The sequence below is a fragment of the Dasypus novemcinctus genome, chromosome 6 (assembly GCF_030445035.2).
Source record: "Dasypus novemcinctus isolate mDasNov1 chromosome 6, mDasNov1.1.hap2, whole genome shotgun sequence".
Taxonomy (NCBI): Eukaryota; Metazoa; Chordata; class Mammalia; order Cingulata; family Dasypodidae; genus Dasypus; species Dasypus novemcinctus.
Window position 1 is genome coordinate 87,390,910 of NC_080678.1, and position 21,685 is coordinate 87,412,594.

Sequence of the window (21,685 nt, forward strand, 5' to 3'; positions counted from 1 at the left end):
ACACACAGGATAACAAGGATGAATTTGGAGAACCTTATGCTGAGTGAAGCAACCCAGGAGTTGAAGGACAAATATTACATGACCTCACTGATAGGAATTAAGCAAATCAAGCAGAATCAGAGAGCTAGAGTCTGGACAATAGGTTTACAGGAAATAGAAAGGGAGAAGGAAGTTGTGAGCCAATGCCCATATGGGCGAAATCTATGATAAGGTGGAAATGAGTAGTTGTGCTGTGAAGGAATATGACAGGGGTGTAGTGATACTATTGGGTTGGGTGATGTAAGTTTGACAGGAGGGTGGGGGGAAGGGTGGGTTGGACAGTCTATAGAACTGGGGGAGGGTTGGGGAGGGAGCAGGTGAATTCTGGTATGTGGTTGAAACTACAATGTTGAGAAAGTTTTTTTGGCAATATGACAAGGAAGGTTTACTGTCTTACGGTGTTGGATGAGGGGGCATTTGGGACAGGGTGCACCTGGGGCAGTCTTCTAGAGAATGTGCAAGTGATCATTTTGTTATAGTGTGTTGTATCAGTGGGTGGAGACCCACATAATGAGAGGGAAGGAGTTGGACTCACATCCTGAGGAGGACCAATATATTCTCAAATAGAGGGGTGGGTGTCTCAGAGAGCACGGGTGGTTCCTAAAAGGTGGGGACAGGCCAGTGTGTCAAGCCCTCAGTGTTGTTGCAAGTAACTATGAATCTTGTCCTTCAAGGAGTGAAGCCTGGCAGTCACTGTGGGTCTTGACAGGAGGAGGAGGGAGGAATAGAGTATATGGAAGAGGGGGTATTTAGGGGGCAATGGAAGTGTTCTGCTTGATCTTGCAATGATGGATACAGGCCATGTTGAATTTCATTTAAAAACTTATAAACATGTATGGTCTAGAGTGTAGACCATAATGTAAACCATTGACCATGGTTAGTGGCTATGTATCAATATTTATACATCAGTTGTAACAAATGTACCATCCACATATAAAAAGGTTATTGATACAGGAAGGGGGAAAAGAGGGAAGATGTTGGGCCTATGGGAGTCCCCTGTGTACTGTATGTGACTTTACTGTGACCTAAAATGACTTTTGTAACATCGTTTACAATGGTGAAAGCCTAAAATCTTTCTTTCTAAGATCAGGGACAAGACAAGGATGCCCACTATCACCCCTTCTATTTAATATTGTTTTAGAAGTACTTGCTCAAGCACTGAGACAAGAACCAGATATAAAAGGCATCCAAATTGGAAAGGAAGAAGTCAGAATTTCACTATTTGCAGATGACACGATCCTATACATAGAAAGCCTTGAGAAATCTACAACAAAGCTTCTAGAACTTATAAACGAGTTCAGTAAAGTTGCAGGTTATAAGAACAATGTGCAAAAACCAGTAGCATTTCTGTACACCAATAAAGAGCAATCTGAGGAGGAAATCAAGAAACAAATACCATTTACAATAGTGAATAAAAAAAATCAAATACCCAGGATTAAATTTAACTAAAAATGTAGAAGACTTATACACAGAAAACCAACACTGTTCTAGGAAATCAAAGAAGATTTAAAATTGGAAGAATATTCCCTGTTCATGGATAAGAAGACTATCATTAAGATATCTATCCAACCAAAATTGAACTACAGATTCAATGCAATCCCAATAAAAATCAACACAGCATTTTTTAATGAACTAGAAAACCTACCTATGAAATTTATTTGGAAAGGAAAGAGGCCCCAAATAACCAAAGATATATTAAAAAAAGAAAAATGAAATTGGAGGACTCACATTACCTGACTTCAAAACATACTACAAAGCTACAATAGTGAAAATGGCATGGTAGGGAAGCGGATGTGGCTCAACTGATAGAGCATTCACCTACCATATGGGAAGGTCTAGAGTTCAACACCCAGGGCCTCCTGACCTGTGTGGTGAGCTGGCCCCCATGCAGAGCTGCCACGTGCAAGGAGTGCCATGCCACTCAAGTGGTACACCCTGCAAGGAGAGCTGCCCCATGTTGAAAAAAGTGCAACCTGCCCAGGAGTGGCACCACACACATGGAGAGCTGATGCAGCAAGATAACACAACAACAAAAGAGATGCAGTTTCCCAGTGCTGCCAAGGGTGCAAGTGGACACAGAAGAACATATAGTGAGTGGACACAGAGAGCAGACTATGGGGGGGGGGGGGAGGGGAGAGAAGGAAGAGAAATAAAAAAATAAAACATTAAAAAATGGCATGGTATTCACACAAGGATAGACACACTAATCAATGGAACTGAATTTAGAGTTCTGATACAGATCCTCATATATACAGTCACCTGATACTAAAAAGGCCACCAAGCCTACTCAACTGGGAGAGAATGGCCTCTTCAACAAATGGTGCCTGGAGAATTGGATATCCATAAGTAAAAGAACGAAAGAGGATTACCTTCTCACACCTTATATAAAAATCAACTCAAGATGGATCAAAGACCTAAATATAAGAGCCAAGACCATAAAGACCTTGGGAAACAATGTAGGGAAGCATCTACAGGACCTTGTAATAGGAAATGGCTTCATGAAATTCACACCCAAAGCATGAGCAGCAAAAGAATAGATAAATGGGACTTCCTCAAAATTAAAGCCTTCTGCACCTCAAAGGAGTTTGTCAAGAAAGTGAAAAGAGAGCCTACCCAATGGAGAAAATATTTGGTAACCATATATCTGATAGGAGACTAATATCCTGCATATAAAAAGAACTCCTGTATCTCGAAAATAAAAAGACAAAAGACCCATTTAAAAAATGGGCAAGAGATTTGAACAGATGCTTCTCCAAAGAAGAAACACAAATGGCTAAAATGCACATGAAAAAAAAATCCTCAAAATCACTAGCTATTAGGGAAATGCAAATCAAAACTACAATGAGATACCATCTTACTCCCATCAGACTGACAGCTATCAAAAAACAGAAGACTGCAAGTGTTGGAGAGGATGTGGAGGAATGGCAACACTCATTCACTATTGGCAGGAATGCAGAAGGATCCAGCCATTCTGGAGGACAGTTTGGCGATGTTAGAGGTTTGCAACAATTAACAAGCTGTACCTGTTTCTCCTGATATGCACTGGGAAAAAGGTAAACCCCCTCCCCTGTGTGGCATTTTCCCACAGGTTAAACAAAGGAACCCAGTAAGGACAGGAGTAAAGGGAGACAGAGATCTTCACCATCTGCATATCAGAGGGAGATGGAGATCTTTACTACCTCTACCTGCATATCAGAGGGAGAGGGAGACAGAAACCTTCACTATTTACAGACCCTTTTAAAATCCTACAGATCAAGAGAAACATTTGCTCTGACAGCATTCCAAGAAGCCATAGACAGCCTCAACCTCCCTCCCACTAACTATCATTTCTCTGCCTAGGAAAGTTCTGTATAAACTTAAATTTCCCCTTTCCAGGAGTGAGCTGAAGTCTCTCTTCAGACCTCCACCATGCTGGTGGGGGGATTGAAATCTGTTCTTCAGATCCCCTCCATTGGGAGAGTTTCTCAGTAAATAAATTCTTTGCTTATGGTCAATCAGTCTCCATGTCCCAGTAAGAGTCGTATTTTCTCCAACAGGTGATCGCTAAAAAAACTAGCTATAGATTTGCCATATGACCCAGCAATCCCATTGTTGGGTATATTTCCAGAAGAACTGAAAACAGGGACACAAACAGATATATGCATACCAATGTTCATAGCAGCATTATTCACTATTGCCAAAAGTTGGAATCAACCCAAATGCCCATCAACAGATGAATGGATAAATAAAATGTGGTATATACATACAATGGAATACTACTCAGCTATAAGAAGAAATACAGTACAAATACATGGGATAACATAGATGAATCTTGAGGACCTTATGTTGAGTGAAGCAAGTCGGGCATTGAAGGAAAAATATTACGTGACCTCTCTGATATGAAATAAGCAAATCAAACTGTCTCAGAGAGCCAGAGACTGGATGATAGGCTTACAGGAAATTGAGGGAGAGAGGAAGGTTGTGAGCTGATGCCTACATGGGTGAAATCTATGATAAAGTAGAGGTAAGTATTTATACAGGAAGGGATAAGATGGGGGAATAAGGATACCTTTGGGTGGGGCTGTGAAAGCTTGAGAGGGGCTAGGTTTGGAAGGGTGGGTCAGATGGCCCAAGGAATTGGGGGGAGGGCTGGGGGAACAGTTGAACATGGGAGATTGTTGTGTGTGTGGTTGACACCATAATGTTGAAAAAACTCTTTAGAAAATAATATAAGGAAGGATTACCTGCTTAAAGGTTCTTAAGGCGGGGGGGTGGGGATGTGCACAGGGGCAGGCTTCTAGGGAGTGTGTGAGTGCTCATATTGTCATAGTGTGTTATACCATTGGGTGAAGACCCATACAATGAGTGGGAAGGTGTACCCACATCCTGGGGAGGCCTGATGTTCTGAAATAGAGGGAATTGTGTCTCTTGAGAGCATTAGTGGCTCCCAATGTCAAGCCCGCAGCATTGTTGCAAGTATCTGTGAATCTGGTCCTTCAAGCAGTGAAGACCAGTTTACTCTGTGGGCTCTGAGGGGAGGGGGAGAGAGAGGAATAGAATAGATAGAAGCAGGGCAACTGGGGGGGGGGGCAATGGAAGTGTTCTGAAAGATTGTGCAATGATGGATAAAGGCCATGTTAAATTATAACAAAAATGTATAAAAGTCTATAGGCTAAAATGTAAACCACAATGTAAAATATAAGGTAGCTAAAAATTTTGAAAATTTTACAGTCTAAAATATAAACCATAATGTAAACCAAAATGGAACCATGTTTGGTAGCTATGTTTCAATATCTGTACATCAGCTGCAGCAAACATAACATGAACATGTAAAAAGATCATTGCTGGGGAAGGTGGAAAAGGTTTTGATGGTAGATATATCGCTATATGGGAGTCCCCTAAATAGTATATGTGACTTTACTGTGATCTGAAACTTTAAGACAAATTAAAAATTAAAAAAAAAAAAAAAAAAAAAGGATGTAGACACTGAGGAAGAAATGAAAGCAATTGCCTTATCACTGTGCATACAGGGCAATACCCACTACAGTGATGAAAGGCAAAACTTCAAAAACAAAGTATTATAGTATTTTTCATTTTTTAATATCCCAATTTATTTTTACTTTATTTTAGTTTTTCTAAATTATGTATTCTATTTCTAATCTTTAAACCTATCACTACTATTACATTTTCCTATTAATTGAATTTGGCAATATATTAGGATTTATTGTTGAAGAAGTTTTGGACCTCAGAGGGGTTCGACTATGGCAGGGGACACTAGTATGGTGTGGGGTATTATTGATGGGGGACACATGGTTGGGAAGGAGTTCTAGAGCATGTACATAGGGTACATAAAAATGTTCATATAATTGAAGGTTCAATGCGGATCAGCAGAATATCCCTGTCTACATATAATAACATGACTTTAAAATGCTGTTTGACCTAATGTAAGGGGGAAAAGGAAAGGAGAAATGAGTTTATATGGCTACGAGTCTCTAAAAAAGAGTCTGGAAGCTGTCAGAAGTATTGCCCTTATGCACAACTGAGCAGAGTCTAAGAGACAGTTAAATTAGATACAATCCCCAGGTATTGGTTCCTTGGAGGGCTAAAGAGACCCACGGGTTCTATGGTCATGGCAGATGGGGTTCACTGCCATGTCAGATGGCCCTTCTTTGGAGCTGGTATTTCTGTGTGATGAAACTGGACTCACATGGGATCTCTTTTCATAAGATTTTCATGCTACTTTACTGGAATTGTAGTTGGTGTTGGGGTTTAAGATATATTTAGGGGATTTGAATCTCTGGACTGACAATATGGTAGCCAGGCCCTGAGCCTCAATAGACTCCAGCTCCTACAATTGGATTTATTGGACTCACCTCACTCAGCTAAGATGGAGTTGAAGAAGACAACCACCACACCATGGAGCCTAGAGTGCCTACAACTGGAAGCAGGATTGCATCCAGTATCCATGTGGAATCTGAGCTTCCTCTTGACATAGAGGTGCAGTGGACACAACCAATCCAAGGTCCACAGAGAAAAGGTGGCATTGGAGTGGGAAAAGTGGACATGGTGGCTGATGGGTATGGGGAATGGCAGGAAGAGATGAGATGTGGAGGCGCCTTTGGGACTTGGAGTTGCCCTGGATGGCGCTTCAGGGGCAATCACCGAACATTGTAAATCCTCTCAGGGCCCACTGGATGGAATGGGGGAGAGTATGGGCCATGATGTGGACCATTGACCATGAGGTGCAGAGATGCCCAGAAATGTACTTACCAAATGCAATGGATGTGTCATGATGATGGGAGTGAATGTTGCTGGGGGGGGGGGGGGGGGGAGTGGTGGGGTTGAATGGGACCTCATATATTTTTTTTAATGTAATATTTTTACAAAATCAATAAAAAAATAAAAAATTAAAAAAATTTTTAAAAAATGTTCATATGTCTTGGGTATTTTCATAGTAGTTAGAGTTACAAACGACAACTGAGGGAGTGCTGAGTTCCCAGCCAGGGGAGCTCTGTCACATTCCCCAATGGAATAGCAACAATTCTTCAAGAGCAAGGGCAAAGACCAGTAAAGAAGGATCCTCCAATGATGGGCCCTTGATACTGATGACTATGCTTATGAGCCTGTGTGCCTGAAATTTCTATGAGGCCTAGAGCTGCAGGGTGCCTGGAAGTTATCTCCTGAGAGCCTCCATGTTGCTCAAATGTGGCCACTCTCTAAGTCAAACTGAGCATGTAAATGCGTTACCATCCCCCCAGCATGGGACATGACTCCCAGAGATGAGCCTCCCTGGTGTTAAGGGATTACTACCAATCACTAACTGGTGATGCAACTAGGAAAAGACCTTGATTAAAAGGGGGAAATGGTAAAGACAAATGAATTTATATGGTTAAGAGACTTCAAAAAAGAGTCATGAGGTCATCATAGAGGTTGCACTTACTCATGCCTCATCAAGATCCCAGAGACAGTCAAAGTAGATACAACCCCAGGCACTGGTGCTCCTGAGGGCTATGGAGACTCACAGGCTCTACAATCATGGCAGTTGGCTCTGGAGTTCAGTGCTTTGTCAGTGGGCCCTTTGGAATTTGTGTTCCTGAGTGTGATGGAGTTGGACCCAGATTCAGATGTGACCTCTCTACACATGCCTCTTCTATCACTTTTACTGGACCTGTGGTTGGTGCTGGGGTTGGTGTATACCCAGGAGACTTCAATCTCTGGACTGGCCATGTGCCACCTGGGCCCTGAGCCTCAGCAGAGTTGCAGCTCCTATTCTCCAGTTTGTTAGACTTGCACAGGTCAGGTAACAGGGAGGTGAAGATGGTCAACTACCACACCAGGGAACCAAGAGTGCCTATAACTCCAAGCAGGAGAATTGTATCCATCAGCCATGTGGGATCTAAGCCCCCTCTCAATATAGAGGTGGAATGGACATCATCAACTCAGCGTCCACAGGATGGAGGAATAAAATATGGATTAGATTTAACTTACTGTATTCTACTATAGAACTATTGTGACTAGTAATGGAAGAAACTGTAGCACTGATCTGGAGAAAGTGGCCCTGCTGAGGGCAGGGAGAGGGAAGAAGAGATGAGATGTGGGGGCATTTTCTGGACTTGGAGTTGTCCTGAATGATATTGCAGGGACAGATGCTGGACATTATATATCCTGCCATAACCCACTGAATGGACTGGGGGAGAGTGTAAACTACAATGTAAACTATAATCCATGTGTTGCAGCAGTGTTCCAAAATGTATTCACCAAATGCAATGAATGTGCCACAATGATAAAAGAGGTTTTGATGTGGGAGGAGTGGGGCGGTGGGGTGTGGGGTATGTGGGAACATCTTATATTTTTTAAAGTAACATTTTTTGTAATCTATATATCTTTTTAAAAAAAGACAATTTAATTTCAAAAATTTTATAAAAAAGAAAACCATAATGAGATATCATCTCACACACATATACACACAAAAGCATAATAAAGATAAAAAGAATTGAATCAACCTTGCATCCTCAGACTAAACCCAATTTGGATAATGTGTATTTTCCTTTACATATAATGTTGGATTCTATATAATAATATATATTTTAAAGATGCCAAGTCTTTATTCCTCAGTAATATTGACCTATAATTTTCTTTTTCTATCCTATCTGGTTTTTCTAGTATGGTAAATTTGACATTATGACCTAATTTTGATAGACTCCCACAGTTTGCTTTGAAGACAATTCTAATTAAAATTCCAATTTTGTTAATGAAAAAAATAATAATAAAACTTCTTTTAAGACAAAATGAAAAAAAGTAAGACACTGGGGGAATAAATGGAATAAAATGTCACTATACATACAGGACAACAGATCTTACAGTGATTAAAGAAAAAACATCAAAAATTGTTAATATTCTTTATTTTTTTAATATTCCAATTTTTTATTTTAGTTTTAGTTTTTCTAAATTATTACATATTTTATTTCTTATGTTTAAACCTATCATTATTATTTCATTTCACTATTAATTGTATTTCATGATCTTAGCTTTATTTTTTAAGAAGTTTTGGACCACGAAAGGGTCACAACTGTGGCAAGGGAAGATCATTGTTATGGGGTTCAGTGATAGGGGACACATGGGAGGAAGTTCACCTGGGCAAACCTATAAGGTACATAAATATGTTCAAATGTTCATGGGACATTGTCACAGTGGGTGGAGATTCACACAATAACCCAAAGAATATTGAATTCCCATCCTGGGACCTCTGCCACATTCTCTAATGGAACATCACTGATCCCCGAAGTGCAGGGCAATGACTAGGGAAGAAGGATGGTCCATTAATGGACCCTTGATACTGACAATTATGCTTATGAGACTTTGCTCTTGAAATTGCAACTTAGCCTAGTGCCTAAGAGTTCCCTCCTGCAGGCCACCTTATTGCTCCAATGTGGCCTCTCTAAGCCAAACTCAGCATAAAAATGCTTTATTTTCCTCCAAGCATGAGATATGACTCCCAAGGATGAGCATCCCTGGCACCAAGAGATTACTACCAAGCACCCAAAAGCAATGGAACTGGAAAAGACCTTGAATTAAAGGGGAAATAAGGTTTAAATCATGTCCTTTTTCAAGCAGATTTATGAGCAGATTTCTATCAAGTAAGTCTTTTTCTTTTCTGCTTAATCATCCTAATACTTAAATGCATCAGGGAATACTCTGTTGGAAAAGCATTTATTCCATGCATGACATCTCTGTCTGTGCACTCAAGGTTCAAAATATGAGAACCTGTTGTGTGTGTGTTTGAATAAAAATCATAAATAAATGTTTTCTTTAAAGGAAAAAAAAGGGGGTGGGGGAGTAAAGACAAATGAGTTTATATGGCTAGGAGACTTCAATGTGAGTCGGGAAGTCATTCCAGAGGTAATGCTTATATAAGTCTCAGTAGGAGCTCATAGATTGCCAAAGTAGATACTGCCCCAAATAGTGGGGCTCCTGAGTGCTACGGAGACACCCAAGGGCCTACTGTCACAGCAGATAGCTGGAGAGTCTGGTCCCTTGCCAGTGGGCCCTATATTGGAGTTTGTGCTCCCCATTGTGACAGAGTTTGATTCAGGTGTGACTTCTCTACACATGCCTCCACCATCCCATTTTATTTGAATCTATATTTGGTGCTAGAGTTCTTAGGTGTATGTCCAAGAGATTTGAATCTTTGGGCTGCCCATGTACCAGCAAGGCCCTGAGCCTCAGGGGAGTTTCAACGCTTACTCTCCAGTTTATTGGACTCAACCGGGACAACTAACAAGAAGGTGAGGATGAATAACCACCATACCAAGGAAATGAGAGAGTCTACAGTTGTAACCAAGAGACTCCCATCCATCAATAGGCAAGATGGTGGCAGAGTAAGGTGCTCCTAGAGTCAGCTTCTGCTACAGGGAAGTTAGTAAACACCCAGAGCTATCTGGAGCTAGCTGAAACCCCTATCTGGGGCTTCCAGGAGACCAGAAGAGCATTCTGCAACATCCTGGAAAGAATAGAAAGAGGAGACAGCCCATCTGCAGAGAAGACTCATAAGTAGAGCCCTCAATGCCAAGGAGGGCAGTGCCCATCCTCTACTGGAGGCTCAAGCCGCCTTGGGAGCTGTTCTGGGACTGGAATTGAAAGCTCCATTTCCCAAAAACAGGGGAAGAAGAGACGGTTTTTCACCAACTTCAGCTACTTATGAGTAAATTCAGCAGGCTAAAGTATAATCCTGAGAAAGCTAAAGTTTGAATATGTCCAAGTCAGAAAGAGGCCAGTAGCCACCATCTTAACTCCATGCCTGGCATCAGGAGAAGTGGGGCAGAATGAAATCACAGTGCTGGTAGGGACTGGCTTCTTTATATCTAGATCAGTTTGCAGCTCTAGCATAAGACCAAACCCCACTTGGAAGCCAGGGGGACCTGTACCAGCCTCTCCAGGAAATTACCAACCAAGCCACAGAGGCCAGTGATCATCCTACTTTGGCAGCACAAACTGTCCCAGGAGCTATTCTGTGGCTGGAATTTGAAGCTCCATTTCCCTAAAACAGGGGAGGAGGAGATGGTTGGACACTGATTTCAGCTACTGATTGGCAGATTTGACTGGCTAAAGTATAACCCTAAGAATAGATAAAGTTTGAACTTGTACAGGTCAGAAAGAGGCTGGTACTTGCCATTTTGACTCCAACCCCAGCATGAGGGAAAGCTGGGCTGACAGAAAATCACAGTGAGGGTAGGAACCGGTTTATTTCACCCAGATCTGCCTACAGCCTTAGCCTAGGCATCAGCCCCAACCCTAGCAGGGAGAAGGCTAGCAGGCCCTGCACCAGCCTATGCAGGAAACTGCAGGTACATTTGATTGGCACAGACTGAATAATCAGAAATCTATCAGGGCAACTGCAGTCATCTTGGACCCACACTGCTCAGATTACTGCCCACAGCTGCAGCTCCATCACCGCCCCAGGCAGGGGAGAAAGGGACATGAAGGGACATCAGTCTCTCTGGGCAACTAGAGTATAGGCTTAAACAACTTGAATTATTCCACACAGCTGTGACTCCATCCCTACCCCCAGAAAAGGAGAAAATTGGTAGAAGCTTCATCAGTCCCTGGGGTAATGAGGGCAGCTTGAGCCTCCACAGCGTATAACACCAACTACATCCTTGGTTTCTACTGCACAATCAGCAAGGGAGAAATGGCAAGAAGCCCTAAACTAAAGAGAAAAACTGCACCCAGAATAATTACTCTAGTAAGCCAGGTGCCAAGACATCAACAAAAAAATTACATCCACACCAAGAAAAAGGAAACTATGGCACAGTTAAAGGAATAAGTTAAGCCTCCAGATGACATAAAGGAGTTTAGACAACTAATCACAGATGTTCAAAAAAAATTCCTTAATAAATTCAATGAGATGGCAAAAGAGATTAAGGATATTAAGAAGACATTGGATGAGCACAAAGAAGAATTTGAAAATATATATAGAAAAATAGCAGATCTTATGGGAATGAAAGGCACAATAAATGAAATTTAAAAAACACTGGAATCATATAACAGCATATTTGAAGAGGCAGAAGAAAGCATTGGTGAGCTTGAAGAAATGGCCTCTGAAAGTGAACATACAAAAGAACAGATGAAGAAAAGAATGGAAAAAGTTGAAGAAGTTTTCAGGGACCTAAATAACAGCAAAAGATGTGCAAACAAACATGTCATGGGTGTCCCGGAAGGAGAAGAGAAGAGAAAAGAGGAAGAAGGAATATTTGAAGAAATACTGGTAGAAAATTTCCCAACCCTAATGAAGGACATAGATATCCACATTCAAGAAGCACAATGTACTCCCATCCAAAAAACTCCAAACAGACCAACTCCAAGACACATAGTCAAATGCCAAAGACAGAGAGAATGCTGAGAATAGCAAAAGAAAGCAATGTATAACATATAAGGGATACCCAATAAGGTTAAGTGCCGATTTCTCACCAGAAACCATGAATGCAAGAGAAAAGTGATATATTTAAGATACTACAAGAGAAATACTTCCAGCCAAGAATCTTACATCCAGCAAGACTGTCTTTCAAAAATGAGGGTGAGTTTAGAATATTCACAGATAAAAAGAAATTGAGAGAATTTCTAACCAAGAGACCAGATTTTTAGGAAATTCTAAAGGGTGTGCTAGAGCCTGAAAAGAAAAGACAGGAGAGAGAGGGGCCTAGAAGAGAGTCTAGAAATGAAGATTATATCAATAAAAGTAAGCAAAAGTGTCAAAAGAGTGGTGAAAACAAAATATGACAGATAAAACGCAAATAGGAATAAACTTAACCAAAGATGTAAGGCACTTGTATTCAGGAAACTGCAAATCAATGTTAAAAGAAATGAAAAAAGTCCAAAATAACTAAAAGAACATTCCATGCTCATGGATTGGAAGACTAAATATAATTAAGATGTCAATTCTATTCAAATTGATATACAGACTCAATGCAATCCCAATAAAAATTCTACCAGCATTATTTTAAGTTGAAAACATGATTATCAAATTTATTTGAAAGGATAAGTGGTCCTGAACAGCCAGAAACATCTAAAAAAGGAAAAGCAAACTCTCCTCTCTGGACTTTAAATTATATTACCTAGCTATGGTGGTAAAAACAGCATGGTACTGGCATAAAGACAGACACATAGACCAATGGAATCAAACTGACGGTTCAGAACAGACCCTCCCATGTTCGATCAAGTGATTTTTGACTAGCCTGTAAAAAATAGCTTGGGCAGAACAGTCAATTCAACAAATGGTGCTGAAAGAACTGGATGTCCATAGCCCTATCTCACACCTTATCCAAAAATTACCTCAAAATGAATCAAAAAAACTAAAAATAAAAGGAATAATCATAAAGCTTCTAGAATAAATTATAGGAAAATAGCTTCAAGACCTGGTGGTAGTTGGTGGATTCTTAAAGGAAAGATGAGAAGGACTGAGATCTACTACTGATGTTTAATGTATGTAGCAGTTTCAATTAGCTTTACTCTAAAAGTGGATGGCAACACATAGTAACAGCTAGTTTATAAATGGGGATGTGGCTAAAAATGGTAGTCTAGGGATGTAAATGCCAGTTAACAGAATGCTAGAGAATATTCTAGGAAAAGAATAACACGGTAAACCAAGAGGTGAATGAGAATTGTGGTTGATGGTATAGGTGCAAGGGTGTCCTTTGTTAGCTAGAGCAAATGTACATCACTATTGCACGGTGGTGGGAATATGGAGAAGCATGTCGTGACCTATAGACTATGGTTAGCAGTAATAATATAATATTCTTGCATCTATGCCAAAGATGTACTGTGTTGATAATGGGGCAATATGGAAAATGTGTGCCAAGTGTATACTATGGACACGGTAACAATCAGATGATATTATCTTATCTGTAACAAATGCTCCACCATAGTGTTGTGTGTTGATAGAGAGGTGTTGTTTGGGAATTCTGCACATGGGTTTGGGGAAAAATACACCAAATATAAGAAAAGGAGTATAATTAGTAGTAAGATTTTGACAATAGTCTTTCACAATTTGTAACAAATATCTCAACAATGTAAGGTGTTGGTGGAGGGTTGATGTATGGGACCTCTATATGATACTATGCATGTTTGCTTTGTAAGTACACAACTTTTGCTATACACTTATCATTTATGTATGTTCATATATAAATATATAAAGATAATAATAATGGGGGTTGGGGGAAAATACTTTGGTTAGTAGTAATATTTTGACAATGCTCTTTAATCATTAGTTAAAAAGGTTTAACAACAATGCAAGGTGTTAGTGGTAGGGTGAGGTGTGAAAGTCCTGTATGATGTTATATATGTTTGTTTTGTAAGTTCACAACTATTACTGCACACTTATTGTTTATTTATGAGTGATATACTTCAATAAATTTTTTAAAAATATGGACTAGAATGGACTTACTATTGCACTATGGACTTATTACGATTCTAGCAATGGAAGAAATTATATCACTGATATGGAAATAGTGGCACAGGAGATGCTGAAGGCATAGAGAGGGAAAAAGAGGTGTAATATGGGGACATTTTGGGGACTTGGAATTGTCCTGAATATCTTTGCAAAGACAGATACAGAATTGAGTGGGAGAGAGTGTAAACTACAGTGTAAACAATAACCCATGCTTAGTGGCAATGCTCCAAATGTGTTCATCAATTGTAATGAATATACCATACTAATGAAGTAAGTTACTAATGTGGGGAGGGCTGGGAGGTGTCGGGAGTGGGGCATATGGGAATCTCTTATATTTTTTTGTGTAACATTTTGTGTAATCTAAGTATGTTTAAAAATATTTTTAATGTATTAAAAAATATGCTAAAAATAACAAAAATTTATGTGTCTTTAAATTTCAGATATGTTTTATCATAGTGTGATTAATTTCTAACTGAATTGTATGATGTCAGAGCACAATCAGTACTATAATGACTGACATTAATGTAGTACATGGTAAATACTCATAAATGTTAACATGCATGCTTGAAAAGAATGTATGTTCTCTAATTTTGGATTCAAGTTCTATACATGTTCATTGTATATATCTTACTCGTGTTTAATTTCTATACTCTTAAATAAATGTCTGATCTATTAACAAAAGCAATGTTTTGAAGTGGCCCACTATCATGTTGAAAATCTCAATTCCTCCTTGAAACTGTCAACAATCGATGCATTTTCTTAAATTTTTACTGCAGTAAATGATGTAAAGCACAAAATTTCCCATTTTACCCATATTAAATATACAATTCAGTAGTATTAACTATATTCACTATATTGTGCTACCATCACCAACAACCGTTACCCCTCCTTTTTCATCATGTCATGCAGAAACTACTTACCTATTAAGCGCTAACTCCCTCTTCTCACACCACCTTCCCCCAGCTCTGCCCTCCACACCTGGTAATCTATAACCTACCATCTGTCTCTGTTAAGTTTGCTTCTTTTGGATATTTCATATAAACAAGATCATACAATATTTATCTTTTTGTGTCTGGCTTATTTAACTAAACATTATGCCTTCAAAGTTCACCCATGTTGCAGAACACACTAAAACGTCATTCCTTTTTACAGCTGAATATGCCAGTGTATGTATATACTACATTTTGTTAATCACTCATCCATTGATGGACATTTGGGTTGCTTCCTCCTTTTGGCTTTTGTAAATAATACTGCTAAAATATCAGTGTACAAATATCTGTTTAAGTCCCTGGTTTCCATTCTTCTCAGAATATACCTAGAAGTGGAATTTCTAAGTCATACGGTAATTGTATTTTTGATTTTCAAAAAACAACCAAATTGATTTCCACACTGGCTGCACCATTCTACATTGCCACCAGCCAAGTGTAAGTGTTTTTCTGTCTCTGAATCCTCACCATTTACTATACTTTTTTTTTAATAACAGCCATCCCAGTAGGTGTGAAGTGGTATATCATTGTGATGTTGATTTGCATTACCCTGATGACCAGTGATGTCAAGCCATTTACATAACATTTACATATCTTCTTTAGAAAAATGTCTACTTAAGTCCTTTACCCAATTTTAATTGGGCTGTCTTTCTGTGATTCAGTTGTAGAAATTCTTTACATATTCTCTATACCAAACACTTAACAACTATATGGATCACAATGATTTTCTCCCATTCTGTTAGTTATCTTTTCACTTTAATAGTGTCTTTTGATATGCAAAACTTTTCATTTTAATGGAGACCATTTTATCTATTTTTTCTTTTGTTGCTCCTGCTTTTGGTGTCTTATCTAAGAAATGAATACCATATCTAAGGTTATGAATGCCCACCCACTCTGTTTTCTTTAGGACTTCTAGGATATTAGCTCTTTTGTTCAGGTACACAATTCAATTAGAGTTATTTTTTTTTATATGGTGTGAGGAAGGGTCTGACTTCTCTCATTTGCATATAGATATCCACTATTCCAATACCATTTGTTGAAGAGACCATTTTTTCCCCAATTAATTTAGTTGTCACTCTTGCCAAAATGATGGCTATACATGTGAGGGTTTATTTCTGAACTCTCACTTCTAATCCTCAGAAATATCTTAATGCCAGTACCATGCTGTTTTGATTACTGTAGCTCAGTTGTAAGTTTTTAAATTGGGAAGTGTGGAGATTTCCAACTTTGTTTTCTCTTTGTAATATAGATTTAGCTATTCATTACCTCCTGAGATTACATATGATTTTATGGATTGGCTTTTCAATTACTGTAAAATAAATCAATAAAAATAAAAGGCTGCAGGGATTTTGATAGGTACTGTGTTGAATCTGTGGATAGTTTTGGGTAATACTGACATATTAATAAGATTGTCTGCCTATCCATAAACACAGTATGTCTTCCCAATTATATAGAACTCCTTTCATTTCTTTTAGCAATACTTTGTAGTTTACAGTGTACAAGTCCTTCATTTCCTCAGTTAAATGTATTCCTAAGTGATGTATCCTTTTATGAGCCATTGTGAATGGGAGTCTTTTTTTTATTTCCAATTTCAAATATTTTTTGGTGATATATAGAAACAAATGATTTGGAGTTGTTAATATTGTAGCCTGAAACTTTGCTGAATTTATCAGTTCTAGTAGACTAATTGTGGATTCTTTGGAATCTCCTATATATAGGATCCTGTCATCTGCAAATAGAGATGGTTTTACTTCCTTGTTTCTGACTTGGGTCCTTTTACCTCTTTTTCTTGCCTAGTTATCCTGGCAAGGACTACAAGTACAGTGGTGAAAGCAAGCAGGCATCCTTGTACTGTTTCTGTTCTCAAGTGGAAGGCTTTCAGTCTTTCAACACTGAGTATACAAGTAGCTGAGAGATACATCCTTAAACAAGTTAAGGAAGTTCCTTCTATTCCTATTTTTCTAAGTGTTTTAATCATGAAAGGATGTTGGATTTTGTCAAAAGCCTTGTCTGTATCAATTGAGATGACCATGTCAATATATTACTCCATTCTATTAATGGGATTATTATTACATTGGCTGATTTTCTTATGCTAAACCATCCTTGCATCCCTACATCCCACTTGGTCATGATGTATAATTATTTTAATATACTATTGGATTGGATGTGCTAGTATTTCATTGAGGATTTCTGCATCTATATTCATAAAGGAAATTGGTCTATAGTTTCCTTTTCTTGTGATGTCATTATCTGGCTTTGATATTAGGGTAACATTTGCTTCATAAAATGAGTTAGGAGTAGTTCCATTCTCTTCAGTTTTTTGGAAAAGCTTGAGGACTGATGTTTATTCTTCTTTGAATATTTAGTAAAATTTATCAATGAAGCTATGTGGTCCTGGGTTTTACTTTGTTGGAATGCTTTTGATTACTGATTCAATCTCTTTAATTGTTATAGGTATGTTGCAATATTCTATATTTACATGAATCAATTTAGGTAAGATGTGTGTTTCTAGGAATTTGCCAATTTCCTCTCAATTATTGAATATGTTGGCATACAGTTTTCAGAGTATTCTTATAATCCATTTCATTTCTGTAAGGTCAATTTTAATGTCTCTCCTTTCATTCTGCATTTTAGTATTTGCGTCCTTTCTCTTTTTTTCCTTGCCAGTCTTGTTAAGGTTTGTCAATTTTATTGATCTTTTCAGGGAAGCAACATTTTTAAAATTTTTAAAAGAAGCTTTAGATTACATAAATGTTACATAAAAAATATAGGGGATTCACATATGCCCCACTTCCTCCCCCTTCCATACTTTCCCACATTAACAATATCTTCCACTAGCACGGTACATTTGTTTCAATTGATGAACAAATATTGAAGTATTGCTACTAACCTTGTACTAAACCTTGTAGTTTAGGGTTTACACTCTGCCCCACACAATTTTATATGTTCTGACAAAATGTATAATGCCTGTATCTGTCATTGCAATGTCATGTAGGACAATTTCAATGTCCTGAAAATGTCCCCATGTTACACCTATTCTTCCCTCTCCCTCCCCTCAGAACCTCTAGTGGCCACTGCATCTACATCAATGATAAAAGTTCTCCCACTGCTAGAATAATAGTAAATCTATAACAGAATTATAACAAGTCTATATAGTCCATTGTTTATTCCCCAATTTTGAGGATTTAGGGATAGTAATGCACACTCTGCTTAAAATTGAGAGGGGGCTTAGATTCCATGGGGCAGAGGGATGGAATTATCTTGCTTGCAGTTGCAGACACTTTCTCTTCCTTGGGATGGGTGTTGTCCATCATCATCTCCTTGTTAATTTTCCTGGGTGAGTCCAATGAACTGAAGAGTAGGTGTTGCAAGTCTGCTGAGATTCAGGGCTCAATTGGTACATGAACAGATCAAAGATTTAAGTCTCTGGGACATATATTTAGCAAGTATAATGCTAATTACAGGTTCAAATAAAAGAGGCAGAAGAGCCATGTGTAGGGAAACTATAAATGGTCTAACTCTGTTACACTGGGGAGCACAAACTCCAAAGTAAGGCCCACTGACTGCTTGTCTGCCCTGCTTATAGGGTTTGGCTGTCTCAAGAGCCTTCAGGAGTCCTAAAGTTTGAGGCACTGCTTACTGTAGCAGTCAATGAGATCCTGCTGAGACATGCATAAGAGTAACCTCTGGAATGACCTCCAACTCACTTTGAAACTTCTTAGCCATAAAAATTCATTTGTATTTAATATTTTCCCCTTTTGGTCAAGGTCTTTTTCCAGATACATTGCTAGATGGTACTTCCTAATAATCCCTCAGTGCCAGGGAGGTTCATCCTAGAAGTCATGTCCCGCACCAGAGGGAAGGTAGTACATTTATATGCTGAGTTTGGCTTAGAGACAGCAACAAGGAGGCTTTCAGGAGATAACTCTTAGGCAATATATAATACTAGGCTAAGTTTCAATTTCACAAGAAAGGTTCATAAATACAATCATCAATATCAAGGACCTGGTGTAATGGTCTGTCTTCCTTCACTAGGCACTGCCCATGTACTTGGGGGATTGTTGCCACTCTAATAGAGAATGTAGCAGTATTCCCCACGATGGGAATTCAATATTCTTTTGTTTATTGTACAGTTTTCCACCCACCAAAACACCACCTCATGAACACTGGAGCATATTCATATGCCTTAGAGGCATGCCCCAGGTGTACCCCTTCACATACATTGTCCCATCACCAACACCCCATACCTATGATCCTCCTCTGCCACAGTTGTGATCCAAAACCTTTCTAAAAATGAAGCCAAAAAATGATAAAATTAATAAAATAACAATTTTTAAAATAACAAATAAAAAACAAAAAAAAATATTAAAAATTTGAAATGAAAAAATTTTTATACATTGTGTCTTTCATGTAAGATCTATTATGTTGTATGTATAGAGACAATTTCTTCCCTATGTTCCCCCACTGTCTTTTTTTTTCTCATTTTATTTTCAAAGAAGCTTTAGGTTACAGAAAAGTCACATAGAAAATATAGGAGATGCCCATATACCTAATGCCCTCCCCCTTTTCCACTCTTCCCTATTAATGACATTCTACATGCATATGGTACATTTTTAACAATTGATGTACAAATATTGAAACATTGCTACTAACCATGGTCAATGGTTTACATTATGGTTTACATTTTCCACCATACACTTTCATGGGTTTTGATGAAATTTTGAAAGGCCTGTATTTGTTACTGCAAGATCATGTAGAACAATTCTAATGTCCTAAAAAATGCCCTATGTTCCATCTCTCCCCCTGTTATCAGAACTTATGGCAACTACTAAGTTTCCATTTTTTAAATTTATTTATTTATTTCACCACCATCACAAATTATGCAGTCGAATTTCCAGCATTTGGGAAAATGACAGGGGTCAGCACATATGGAGTACAATGGGTAACCTTTGCCCTGAGAAAACCCCCTTCACGATCATGTTATCTCCCCTGCCAGGTAAATATTACTAAGTTTCAATTTTAGAAAAATAATATTTATAGTTACTTGCAATAATATTGAGGGCTGGACATATTGGTCTGTTCTTTTATTAAGCACAGTGCCTATGTTCTTGAGAGATTCTTTTCTTTCTAATTGAGAACATAGCAGGGGTCACCAGGATAGGAGTTTAATATTTTCTTGTGTATTGTGTGGGTCTCCACCCACTGAGATAACACACTATGACAAGATGAACACTTAAATATTCCATAAAGGCATGTCCCAGGTGTGCTCTATCCTGCATATCCCCTCACACCCAACTCCCTATACTAGTAACCTTCCTCTGCCCTATTTGCCAAAAGAACATTCCCACCAATGTAGTTTTAACCACAGACCTGCAAATCCCTAGAGTTCACCTGCTCCTTCCTCCAACCATTCCCCAGTTACATGGATAGTCCAACCAAATGCCCCCACCCAATTCCCCCTCACAGACCAGCACCACTGAACCCAAGCACATCACTGCACCACTCTCACACCCATCCACTGCTCAACCACACCCTTCCACCTTATCATAGATTTTGTCCATATGAGCATTGACTCACCACTCTCTATGACCTGTCTCCTGTTAACCTATCTTCCAGAATCTAGCTCTGTGAGTCTGCTCAATTTGCTTAAGTCATATCAGTGAGGATATATAATATTTGTCCTTCAGTGACTGCCTTACTTTATTCAACATAAGGTCTTCCAGATTCATCCATGTTATCCTATGTGTTAATACTGCATTTCTTCTTATAGCTGAGAAATATTCCATTGTATGTATATACCATGGTTTGTCCATCCATTCATCTGTTGATGGACATTTGGATTGTTTCCAACTTTTGGTAATAGTGAATAATACTGCTATAAACTTTGGCTGTGCATATATCTGTTCATGTTCCTGTGTCAATGCTTCTGTTTATCTACCCAGCAGTGGAATGGCTGGATCATATGGCAGGTCTATAGTTAGTTTTTTGAGGAACTGCCAAACTGTCTCCCATAATGGTTGCACCATTCTACATTCCCACCAACAGTAGATAAGTGTTCTCTTTCCTCCACATTCTCTCCAACACTTGTAGTCCTCTGTTTTTATAATAGCCTCCTGTATAATAGGTGTAAGATGATATCTTATTGTAGTTTTGATTTATATTTAACTAATAACTAAGGATGCATCTTTTCATGTACTTTTTAGCAATATGTATTTCTTCTTTGGAGAAGTATCTATTCAAATCATTTGCCCATTTTAAAAAAGGGGTTGTTTGCCTTTTTATTTTCAAGATTTCTGATATCAGATGACTGTATATGTGAGGATGTATATCAGAATTTTCAATTCACTTCCATTGGTCAGTATGTCTATCCTTGTGCCAATACCATGCAGTTTTGACCACTGTAGCTTTGTAGTATGTTTTAAGTCAGGTAGTGGGAGTTCCCCCATTTCATTTTAGTTTTTCATTATCTTTGGCTATTTGGAGCCTCTTGTTCTTCAAAATAAATTTCATAGTTAGCTTTTCCAATTCTGCAAAAAATGCCATTGCAATTTTTACTGGTATTGTGTTAAATCTGTAAATCAATTTGGGTAGGACAGACATCTTAATGATGTTTAGTCTTCCAACCCATGAACATGGAATATCCTTCCCTTTATTTAGGTGTTCTCTGATTTCTTTTAACAATGTTGTGTAGTTTTCTGCATAAAAGTCCTTTACATCTTTAAATTTGAATAAAAAA

The 21,685-nt window shown here is 38.5% G+C and overlaps 1 protein-coding gene and 1 non-coding gene across 3 annotated transcripts in view; both read right to left on the reverse strand.

Annotated features, from left to right (window-relative positions):
* LOC101424574 (tyrosine-protein phosphatase non-receptor type 20-like) overlaps window positions 1-21,685 on the reverse strand; it is a 164,606-nt gene that overhangs the window by 69,234 nt on the left and 73,687 nt on the right. The gene's annotated exons all lie outside the window — the stretch shown is intronic.
* On the reverse strand, window positions 19,795-19,953 carry LOC111763292 (U1 spliceosomal RNA). The gene has a single exon (XR_011649150.1). It is a non-coding gene; the product is annotated as a U1 spliceosomal RNA (small nuclear RNA).